Source organism: Penaeus monodon, chromosome 26 (assembly GCF_015228065.2).
Source record: "Penaeus monodon isolate SGIC_2016 chromosome 26, NSTDA_Pmon_1, whole genome shotgun sequence".
Classification (NCBI taxonomy): Eukaryota; Metazoa; Arthropoda; class Malacostraca; order Decapoda; family Penaeidae; genus Penaeus; species Penaeus monodon.
The window spans coordinates 515,580-528,642 of NC_051411.1; the positions used below are offsets into that span (position 1 = coordinate 515,580).

Genomic DNA, 13,063 nt, shown 5'->3' on the forward strand with positions numbered 1-13,063 from the left:
CATAACTCCTCCTTCTCGCTCCCTCCGCCACCCTACCTTTTCCTCTCCCTCTCTTTCCCTCACACCTCGTGCCTACACGCCCTCTTCTTCTCCGCCCTCTTTCATACCCCACTTCCTCTCTCTCCCACTCCCTTCCGTCTCCCGACCGCTCCCTTCCCTTTCCCTCCATGTTCAGTGCACCTGAGCTAGTGACGTCATCAACCGGTACCTACGTAAATCCGTGTTTGTTCTGTCTCACTAAACAAACGAGGCGAGCGAACTCCACCTCTGTGAGTTTTACTCCTTTCGAAATCTAAAGGTCGAGTTGGAGGTTTCGCTTGCTCACGGGAGGACCCGGTGCTAATCGGCTTTTAACCGGTAACCTTAGTGTACTACGACGATTTTATTTTATTCTGAATGATCTGAAGCTAAAATTGATCTCCATTAAGGATACTGGTGTTGGTTTGTTCGTGTGTGATGGGTTTAGGATAAATTGAAGCAACTTGTATAATCTCAATGATATTTGTAAGATCTAGTCTTCCTAGTTTTTATCTTACCTTGAGAGCTTGTATGTATGACCATAATATACAACCGTAAGAATGGCCACCGTCTATTTTGGGTTTGTTCATTAACTTCTGTGAGTGAACGTCTCTCTCTCTCTTTCTGCCTCCCCCTCTTTCTCTCTCTTTCTGCCTCCACCTCTTTCTCTCTCTCTCTCTGTTTCTTATTTTTCTTTATATCTATCAACACTTTTTCACTACTTCTGATTTCTTTCCCAAGCATCCCTCCTTGTGTCAACGGAGTCCAATATTAAACAAGCTGAGCGTTGCAAAAGGACCGAGGGACCGAGACGGTGAAAATAATCTGCTTCACACTGACTCCAGCTACAGTAAACAACCATAAATACTGCTGAGTTTTGGTTAACTCTATCTATTCTAGTTGTAGTCTCATTTAACAGATTAGAATCGCCGATAAAACTCTTCAGATCTGAATATAGAAATACAGAGGAAATAAGAATTTTCATCTTGAACGTGTGTCCTGCAAGAATAATAGGTCCATACTTGTTAAGAATAATGTACTGGACATTTTTTGCACAGGTTACGTAGTTACATTATCTGCAGTAAAGACCTAACAACCTGAAATATTTATCCACACGCACCATGGGTTCTTGTGAAAGTGTAGGCCCAGGAAAGTAAAAATTGGCTTTCGAATCCCGTCTTGTGTTTACTTATTATCATTATCATTATCATCAGTACTATTATCTTCATTATCGTTATTATCATGATTATTATTGTTATCATTTTTTAGGTGGGCGGCTTCATCTCATGTCTTCCGACGTCCATATTAGTTAGGCATCAGTTGACTTCATTCCTGGAGTCCCTGAATTGCAAGAGAAATATTATGCTATACTGATTTTTTTTTTACAGCCAAAGTGTACTAGCAAATCTTTCTCTCTCTCTTTCTCTTTCTCTCTCTCTCTCTCTCTCTCTCTCTCTCTCTCTCTCTCTCTCTCTCTCTCTCTCTCTCTCTCTCTCTCTCTCTCTCTCTCTCTCTCTCTTCTCTCTTCTCTCTTCTCTCTCCTCTCTCTCTCTCACTCTCTCTCTCTCTCACTCTCTCTCTCCTACTTACTCTCACTCGCTCTCTCCGTATATGTATGTGAATGTGTATGTGTGTTTGTGTGTGTTTGTGTGTGGTGGTGGGGGGAGGGGGTGTTCGTGTGCATGTACTTGCGTATGAGTTTGCGTGTTTATACGTGCTACATGTATCTGCATAAAACCAAAACGCTCTCTCGACACAAACACACCAGTCGAGCAATACCATGACCTACCCTATCAGAGATAGACTGATCCTGTGGCGATAAAACCGTATTAATTACGCTCCCGCGTAATTAACACGGTTTTATTGGCGATCAGTTTCACGCAGCCCATTTTAAGTTCCATCGACTTCGATGGTTTTATCTTTTTTTTAATCCGTTACTTTAGATTTTTTTCTAATTTGATGATTTTTTTTCTTTTTTTCTAAATCGTTGCTTTTTATCATAACCAATACTGTTAGATACATTTCGTCGCATTTCGTTAGTTCTCGTCAGCATGAAAGAGCACCGCTAACTGCATTCTTTTTCTTTATCAATTTATGGTTAATATTATCCCTTTTTGTTGCTCGAAGAATGCTGTAATTACGTTATCTTGCAATCGTTCTTATCACAGTTATGTAACATTATTATGATCAAATTATCCTCACATAATCGACAACAGTAAACAGATCAGAATAAAAACATTATTGCACGCTAAGTACAAGGGTACGTGGGTGGCGAGTACCCTGAGCTATAAATTATAACAATGAAACATCATATAATCATGCAAATGGCGACTTTATTCAGGATTGGGGGCATTACTCCAGAAGTCCTTTCACCAGTGGCTATTCTTCCAAAAGAGGGGAAGCAGGTATCTTCCGTAGAACTTACCCCACACAGTCTCCCTCCCCCTGACAACTTCATTCTGGGAGCTCTTCCCATGTAGTTTTCCCCCATAAAACTTCCACTAGACAGCTTTTCCCTCTCTCCCCACAGTCTCCTAAACAGCTTCCCCTAAACAATCCCTCCCAGCACCCCCCCCCCCCAGAAAATTTCCCAACAGCTGTTTCCTCCCCGCGAGAAAATTTCCCCCAGATAGGTTTTCCTCCCCAGATTCTTTCCCCCAGACGGCGTCCCCACCCCAGGCTCCTTCCCCCACACAGCAGAGCAGACGTCGACGACTCGGCCGTAGGCTTGAGTTCGTCATTATGCTACACCATGTTCATTCCCTTGGGTATGCTGTTGTTTGCTCCTACCTCATTCTATCGTTGATATTTTGTTGTGTGTCTGATTATATGTTTCTCTGTGGCTGTGATGAAGGGAGGAGAGAGAGAGAGAGAGAGAGAGAGAGAGAGAGAGAGAGAGAGAGAGAGAGAGAGAGAGAGAGAGAGAGAGAGAGAGAGAGAGAGAGAGAGAGAGAGAGAGAGAGAGGGAGGGACGGAGGGAGGGAAGGAGAGGGAGGGAGAGAGAGAAAGAGAGAGAGGAAAAGAGAGAGACAAGGAAGATAAAAACGATAAAAGCCATCTTCACAAATATGAAGCCATTATTTTCTCTCAACATACGCAATGGAGCACTAGTAAGAACACTGATATCGGCAAGGCTTACAATAAAGAAGGATATTCAGCCGATAAAAATAAAGATAAGAGTAAAAATGTCAATAAAAGTGGCACTGGCGATAATCACGTGCAGAACAAAAACCATGGGTAATGATATTAATAAAGTAATAATCAAAACAATAATAGCCATAATAATAACGTTAGCAGCAGCAGCAGCAGCAGCAACAGTAGTAGTAGTAGTAGTAGTAGTAGCAGTAGCAGTAGCAGTAGCAGTAGCAGTAGCAGTAGCAATAATAATAATAATAATAATAATAATAATAATAATAATAATAATAATAATAATAATAATAATAATAATAATAATAACAAAACAACAACAACAACAACAACAACAACAACAACGACAACAGCAACAACGACAACAGAACAACAACAATAATAATAATAATAATAATAATAATAATAATAAGGAACGTAATATCAATATTGATGATGATGATGAGGGTGCTGCTGCTGCTGCTAATGATAATAGTGATGATGATTATGAATGATAATGATCACGATGGCAGTAACAAGAAAATTAAAGTGACAGCAACGATAATCATAACAAAAACATCAGCAATACCAACGACGATATACATAACTGCAGTGACAAGTTATAACAGCAACAACAATAATGATAATAACAGTCAGTGGCATCAGTATGACAATAATAGTGATCATAGTAATTATTATTATCAATAACAGTGACAATAAATTAACAGTAATGATGATGATTGCTTATGGCACATAAGATAATAAAAATAATACACATACATCAGCCTGACTGATAAAAATAAGTTCCTTACTTGCCTCACACTTGAAATCTCCAATCAAGCTCACAAAATCTTTTATCTAACGTAATAAAATACGATGTTTTTTTTTTTTTTTTTCAAAAAAAAACTCGTGCTTTCACCGAAGTTCTTTGTAATTGTACTCACACATTAACGAAGAAAGTGGGGTCAGAGGAGCTAGTGGCCTACGTCCTTCCTCCCCAGCCGAAGTATAAGCACTGGCATGTTGGTCGCTTCCTTTGCCATGGGTACCTTGAAGCTGTGACGTCATCTGTTTATCGAGGTAGGAATCTTTTTATCGAGTAACTGCAAACTTCCCTGCGGTATTTACGATCTCAGTCTGAATAAATATTTTTACGTTTCTGTTTAAGAGTTATGTTTGCTTATACTATCATAGCTCTTTAGTGATCTAGCTAACTTTTTTGGGGGAGGAAAACGAGATACAAAACTAAAGGTTTATACAAACTACAAAGGAACGTGATGTGATATTTTACCCCTTTAGAAAACGTATTTTTCTCCTTAAAGGGCCTGAGCTGACATCATTAAAAACGTTCGACACAGTAGCAGCTGATCAATGCAGTGCGGAGCCTTGGCCATGTAAAAGCAGCGGTTGAGGTACCTGGGAGTCCGCACGCTGGGGATCGCGTATACAGCAGCATCACAGGTACAAAAAGGAAAGAAAAAAAATATATAGGCATATATATATATATTTATATATGAATATTTATATGTATATACACACACACACACACACACACACACACACACACACACACACACACACACACACACACACACACACACACACACACACACACACTAATAAAATATAATAAACTAATAAATATAATATATATCATACAGCACACAACACACATATATGCATACTAATCATATATAATATATATATTATATATATATATATATTTCTATATATATACATACATACTACACACACACACACACACACACACACACACACACACACACACACACATATATATATATATATATATATATATATATATTATATATATATATATATATATATATATATATATATATATATATAATATATATATATATATATATATATATATATATATATTATATATCTGTAACTACACACACACATATGTATGTGTGTGTTTATATATATATATATAATATATATAAATATATATATATATATATATATATAAACAATAATATATAGGTTATAATATATATATATATATATAATACTAATTATGATATGATCAATATATACATATGTTATATAAACACCACACCTATGGTGGCCCCCCCGGGAGTTCACTTCGCCGCGGCAGTTGCAAAAGGCCTGCACTTCTTCTGCTGGCTCGATCCCGGTCCCACGGCAAGAGAACGACATTTCTCTCGTAGTCGTAGGCAGGGCTGTCAATCCAGTAATACCTTCTGCTTTTCCAGTACCCTATGACGTAGCGATGAAGTAGTAATGACGGAGTCGATTGGGTGTGACGTCAGGCCGGTAGGGTATGACGTACGAGTCGGTAGATGATAGATACCAGATATGACAGGATAATTGTTTTTATGATATCATACAGATACTCGTATATGAAATATATTGCTTAATTTTCTTGACTTTAATACATCACATATGATATATGTAAACAAAATTGCTTTGGATTGTGACCCAAACAGTGATGACAAGAAAGATACAAAACAGAAGGCAAAATTCCATTAGCTTCTATTGAAAAAATAATTTTCCGAAGGTGCGAATTGCATGGAACGCTTGTTGAGAGGAAATGACAGCGAAGATTTTGAGCTTACTTCAGAGGTATTTGATATAGATAGATTTCTTTATAGCAGTCCTTGGCATTAATACTGATGATGCTACGTAGCCTCGAAAATACATTTTGACAAGTCTGAGGACATTAATGAAACCAAATATATATATAATATACTGTATACATGTATACAAGTATATATATATATATATATATATAGATAATATATATATATATATATATATATTATATATTATATAATCTGTTGTATCATATGAATATATATATTAATTATTGGATATATATATATATATATATATATAAAATATATATTATATTATATATTATATATATAATATATATATATATATATATATATATATATAATATATATATATATATATATATATATATATATATATATATATATATAATATATATATATATATATATATACATATATACATATATATATAATGATGATAAATATAATAGTAACAACATTAACGATAATATTTATATTAATAATATTATTAATAATGATAATCATAATGATAATAATAATAGTTAACGAATTATTTTTAATAATAATTCATGCATTAAGTCGTAGTGCATAGTGTGGACGTCAATCTAAAATATATAGAAATGAGAATTGAAAACATCTAAGTGACAAGTGTGAAAGCACTAAGCTACACCAAGTAAAAGAAAAAAAAATAGAAACAATAAATGAAGACATACAAAAACATAAAGAACACTATTTACTAAAGACACTTGATAATTTTGCCAAATGCCGGAATGGGGCCGCTCTGTACCTATGTCCTCGAGCAGCGACGGGGGCGCCTCCGGAGTTGCGTCCAAAGTCTTCAGTGGCTGGTTTGTAGTTGCCTCTGGGGGTTATGAGGCCCGGCCAAGTAAGAGCACCATCGTAGTTCCGACCGAGGATGATTTTGACTGCGCTCGTGCACACGTCCCAGCTTCTGTGTGATGCTGCGGCCAAGGGCTATGTAAGTAGACCATGGTTAATGCGTGAGCTTTGGGCGGACGGTGCGTACATCAATTAGCTTGGGCCGAATAAACAACGGAAAGATATTGCGCGGCTTTATAGTGGAGAGGGCGAAGGAATTTAAGCGTAGGAGCATGTATAATTTGTAGGTGCATTCTTTGATGACGGAGTTGACGTCTTCATTCCACCATAGCTTACTGTTTGTTGTGAGATCGAGCAAATTGGTAACTCGACCTCCTGTGCGTTTGGTCGCAGAGATGGAGGACGGGCGGAGGGCGCGGAATGGCGGCAACGTCAATTTTTTTGTCGGCTGTCTTCCTGTAACTGACAGTCATGTGGTTGTTGAGGTCCATTTGATGAAGTTATGGAGAGAGGATTGGATGAAGCTGTCTTCATGATAACTGATTTTACTGTGGAATCCTCCACATATTTCCAATAATGGCCGGTGGCCAGCGAGGTGTCACTGATTAGCATCGGGAGGCACATGGCCACCGCGATTGTCCAGCTTTGGATTTCAACCTTAGTGGCTCCGAAATCGAAGTTCCCTACTGCCGCGGCGGGGAGGTCATTAACTCATCGAAAAAGAACAAAAAACTTCCGAAACACGTAGGATGAAACGTCTTTCTCCGTGACAGACTCCAAAGCCAGGCTCGAGGCTCCGCTTGTCCGGACCGGGCGGGAGCGCCTCCACAGCAAGCGAATTTCCGGCAAGATTGGTGTGACGAAGGCCACGGCGGCGACGAGGAGAACTAGATTATCCTTTTCCTCGAGGATTAGGAGCTCTCCGACCACCCTCCTGATGCAGGCTTGGTGATGAGGACGCCAGAGAAGAGAGAGAGAGAGAATGAGGAGGGATGGAGAAGAGAGAAAGAGAGAGAGAGAGAGAGAGAGGAGAGAGAGAGAGAGAGAGAGAGAGAGAGATAGAGAGAGAGAGAAGGGAGAGAGGAGAGAAGAGAGAGAGAGAGAGAAGAGAGGAGAGAGATGAGAGAAGAGGAGATGAGGGAGAGGATGAAGAGGATGGAAGAAGAGAGAGGAGAGAGAGAGAGATGAGAGGAGGAGATGAGAGAGGGAGAAGAAAGAGAGAGAGAGAGAGAGGCAAAGACACTGAAAGCGAAAGAGAGAGATTTCCGAGAGCGGTGGAAAGCCTTCACTTAAACATTAATCGTTCACATATGAAGAAAGGTAAAAGTTAACATCGTCAGTCAGATTTCTCAATTCGCTATACCATTCCTAAATTTTAACGCCGATATGACTTCCTTATTTTTGAGAACATGGATCAGGCAACAACTTAAAACTCGAGGCATGAAAAGATTAAAAGAACTTCACACTAGCGTTATCAGGCCGTAAAAGAGTTACCAAGAAGGAATTACGGCATTTTCTTGCAACGATAATGTGAGCAGAGAGTAGGGACTACATATGCACAATACAAATACATACAGATATACACGTACTCATGCATACAAATATTCTCTTTCTCTCTCTCTCATTCTCTTTCTCCCATCCTCTCTCTCTCTCTCTTCTTTTTCTCTCCCTCCCCCCTTTCTCTCTATCTTTCTTTTTCTCTGTAGCTTTCTCTTTCTCTCTCTCTCTCTCTCTCTCCTTCCTTCCCTCCCTCCCTCCCTCGTTCTCTGTCTCTCACTCTCTTTAACCTCCCCCTCTCTCTCTTTCTTTCTTTTTCTCTCTCTATATATATATATATCTATTACACACACACACACACACACGCATACACACACACCCACACACACACACACACACACACACACACACACACACACACACACACACACACACACAGAACACAACATAACACAACACACATGATACACAGACACACGCATACCGTTGCGTATGTGAGGTTCCGCTCGTATGTCTTGTGGCGTATCTACATTTTAAAAAATCAACGGATAAACTTCTGTGCAATAATATCATCCTATCAGATTGTATCATGGCTCTTATGATAAACATCATGTTATCACATGTAGTTAATTGTGATTCACAATCCACAAACTACACAAAATAGTCTGGAAGGCACACACACACATACACGCACACACACACACACACACACACACACACACACACATATATATATATATATATATATATATATATATATATATATATATATATATATATATATATATATATATATATATATATACAAGGGAAAGATCATAGATACAAAATATTTATGAGAGACATCTTAGGAAGCGGCCTCCAATCCCGTGGAAAAGACTGGGCATGTTAAGCGAATTAACAGAGAATAAAGGGTTATGGAGAAAAAGGATGCTAAAAAGGACCTGTTGGAGGACAGAGCACTAGAAGCATATATATATATATATATATATATATATATATATATATATATATATATATATATATATATATATATATATGCATATATATCTATATATATATATATATATATATATATATATATATATATATATATATATACATACATATATATACATATATGGTGGCGACTCTTGATGCATTTAGCAATGAGGCGAAGCCCTTGGGCCTAGGGGTCTCCTGGACCAAGACCAAGATTCAGGACTTTGGGGGCCTGTTAGGGGAACCCGTTCAGTCGATCCATGCTTGCGGCAAGGACGTTGAAGTTACAGAGAGTTTTAGATACCTTGGTAGCATAGTCCATATCTCTGGGCTGTCAGACTAAGAAGTCACTAGACGGATTGGTCTGGCAACAGGAGCCATGAACTCGATCAACAAGAGCGTTCGGAGATGTCGGTACTTATGCAGAAGGACCAAGCTGCGTGTCTTCAAGGCCTTGATACTGCCAGCTTTGCTCTACTGGAAGCGAAACCTGGACGCTATCCAGTGTCTTGGTGTAATGAGCACTAGGACACGAAGTAAGAATGACCCAAAAATTCGTCTATGACCCCACTTTGTATACCTCATTTACTTGGTCTTTACGCATATGTTACTTATGTATACCTCATTTAATTAGTCTTTAGCTGTGTAAGACAATTAGTACTTAAATATTTTTTTAGAAAGATGACATTTTATTTTCTTAGGAAGATGATACTTTATTTGGTAAAAGTTACCGAGAGTGACGCACTGAGATAGAGAAAAATGGACACTGCCATCTTGTAGAGCATAAAAAATAGACTAGGAAACAATATAAATAAATCTGCAGCGGCCTCATGTTACCCGGAAAATGAGGGAAATAGGTTCTACATGTCCACAACACCCTCAAAATGGCAGAGTCCATAATTTCTCGTTTTCTATTGCTCCATTTCTTTCATTTTCTATATATCTATATACTATAAGGATCGCGTTTTCCTTTGACCATAATTCTTGCGTTTTCTGTTGACAACCATGGAAATCATTTCCGATTTGTTTTTTATTTCCATCATTATTTTCTCATATTTCTAACAACATTTCCTTTAGTTTTTTATGCTATTACATATCTTTGGTTGCTCTCTCAAATGTAGTTGCGGTTTTATGTAGTTTTTCCTTATCATTTCTATTATCAGATTCTTAATTATTTAACAATACTACTGCTTGTTTACCGTAATTGCCTCATATATCGGAACAATACAATCGCGGTCGCCTGCTCACTCACTCTCACTGAAGCCGGTGACATGGCAGCAGCAAGCTCGAACTTTTGTCGTCGGTGTGACATGGGGTATGTTCTCTTTTATATTAAGTAATTTGTAATTGTATTGTGTATATTTTATTAGCTCATATCATTACCATTTTACTGTTAAATGTTATTTATGGTAGGTACGGGCAATTTTGGCAGCAATACGGCGGCCAGGCCGACCTCTTGCTCGATCTGTGCCGGTCGCACAACTTAATCACCCAAAAATTTAATTGTCCCAAGTGCCGTGAAAACTGCCGCCTTGATAATGAATACTATTTTATTGGCCCGCCCTGAAGAAAATAAGATTCCATCAGTTCCTCCTCGCCGCTGCTCGTCTTACCCCCCACACTGACGGTATGTGGCAATTATTTTTTTTAACGAAATAGATGTCTCTTGGCACGAAGTGGTATGAAATAGGGGTCCTTATAGGTGTATTTATTACCACAGGGGGTCCAGGGGGCAGAGCCCCCTGGCTAGGGAATATATAGATCGTAGTGTATAAATTCCACAGGGTTAAGGTTAGGTTGGTTTATTGGTTAGGACGCATTGTACGATTACCATAGGGGATGTGAATTATGTGAAACCCCGTAGATTTTTTTTTTTTTTTTTTTTTTGCCGAGCGACGGGTTTTATCCCCGTAGTTTTTCGAAATTTGGCGCGTCGGTCCGTAGAGTTTCAATTGCCGATTTTTACCGTTTTTTGTGCTTGTTTACTTCGTTCGTCGGACAATGTTTGGCTCGGGTTTTCGAAAAATCGACTTTTTAACGTTTCATAAATCACTTTCTTCGATTTCTGCAGCTTCCTATGGGTACCCAGTGCTATCCATTATCGCCCCCCCCCTTCAACCCCCGATTCCCCATGCATCCCCCAAGATCGTTGGGTAGAGGAAAGATATAAAAAATCCAATTTTGGAACTTAGTCTCTGAGAGGGTGCGTCGCTCTCGGTAACATTTACCCTTTATTTTACTATTTTTGTATCAGGTACTATATATGGTTATATTATTACACTAAGATAAGGAAACAGTGTAAAATATGCGAGTTTACCCTGCAAAGTTCAGTTTTCTTTGTTTCCCCCACAATGCATTCTCTTTAATTAAAGGGTACGCAGTTATATTTGACTGTTACTTGTTATATTAAGGTTCCAAAATGGATATTTTAATGAAGAAACCAATATGTATTATTTTTGTTACTGGAGAGATTCATTTAAGTTCCGGAATTATGTATGCATGGATTAAGACAAACTATATGATTGTAATATATGTGATCTGAGTAGATGTTACAATGTTAAGAATATACAGGTTAAACCCTGATATTGTAACCATAACCAGAGAGAGAGAAAACAGAGATAAGTGCCTGTAACTGCCCGAAAGAGGTTAGTAAAATTCTTTAAATACCCGAGGTAATAAAGAACATTCAGCTGTACTAATATCAATAATAAAATTATAAAATACGGGAAAATTTCCGTGCATGTCAACCAGGAGTACAGTAAAATAAGTGTATGGAGTGGTTACCTTGACGAAAACTAAGACACATTTTATCTATGGCAAAACGTGTGCAAATCGAAAATAAGACAGACAAGAGTGAAGATCGCCCTTCATTTTCTAAGTCCCATCCATGTTTACTTCGCGAGAATCAAAACAAATGTGACGCGGAACTCAGTACCAAGTAGTCCTTGTATTGCTGCGCGCTCGTGAGAACGAATATTTTGTCATTATCAGCGTCCGTTTTCTCGAATTCATGTATGTAATGCGTTCTTTTCCTTTTATTGTTCTTCATTTACGTGTTTTGGTAAGTATTTATACTATTCTGTACAATAACCGTGTGCGCATTCGTGTTTTGACACCGGGAAATTTGACAGGCCAGCAGCGCCATTACGTCGAGAAACTTCGGGGAAAAATGTTTCATATCGAGTGCTGCGTCGATACCAAGTCATTTTTAGAGCCTTCTTGTTGATATACTGTACAAATAGACATTAGTTTCTATCACAGCCTGATATTTGAACCCATCCAGTGCCGCAAATGCTGAAAAAGTGATTAGAAACCAAGCAATTGTGACCATAGACGGAAGCGAAGAAACGTTCGGTGGTTCGCGATATAAAAGTATGTGGTTTTACCCTGGGGGTCCAGAGGGTGTAGCCCCGTGGCTAGGGAATATATAAATCGTAGTGTATAAATCCCACAGGATTAAGGTTAGGTTGGTTCATTGGTTAGGACGCAATGTACGATTACCACGGGGGATCTGGATTATGTGAAATCCCGTAGATATTTACCGAACGATGGGTTTGGTTCCCTTAGAGTTTTTCGAAAGTTGGCGCGTCAGTGAGTAAGTTAAGTAAGTTTATTTACCACCCTGGCTATCTGCTCAGGCGTGGGCAATCACGATTACAGTTTTACATATATCTGACATTGTACAGTAGTCTGTAACTACTGTAGTTGTACAAGGTAAAATAGAAATATAAATCATACATCATATAAAAATTATTACTTACATATGCTTTTGCCACTGTGAGTAGTTTAGTTTAGTTTAGTCCTTTATTTACCACCCTGGCTAACTGCACAGGCGTGGGCAAGCTGTGGTACATTTGATGCATGGTTATAACATATAATGGTATAACATTTCAATTTTAGGCTGTAACATTATTATGATAAGTACTATATCAATTAAAGAAAGGAACAATTACACAGTCGTTTATCTACTCATCTGCCACGCCGGCGTACAGCTTGGGCGTGGAAAGGCA

At 38.3% G+C, this 13,063-nt stretch overlaps 1 protein-coding gene across 2 annotated transcripts in view; it reads right to left on the reverse strand.

Annotated features, from left to right (window-relative positions):
- LOC119589808 (ileal sodium/bile acid cotransporter-like) overlaps positions 1-4,200 on the reverse strand; it is a gene marked incomplete at its 3' end in the record, with an annotated part of 21,644 nt that extends 17,444 nt beyond the window's left edge. The window contains 1 exon segment of one of the 2 annotated variants that reach the window (XM_037938375.1): positions 4,089-4,200. 2 annotated transcript variants of the gene reach the window in all.
- Positions 4,201-13,063: the final 8,863 nt, after the last annotated feature.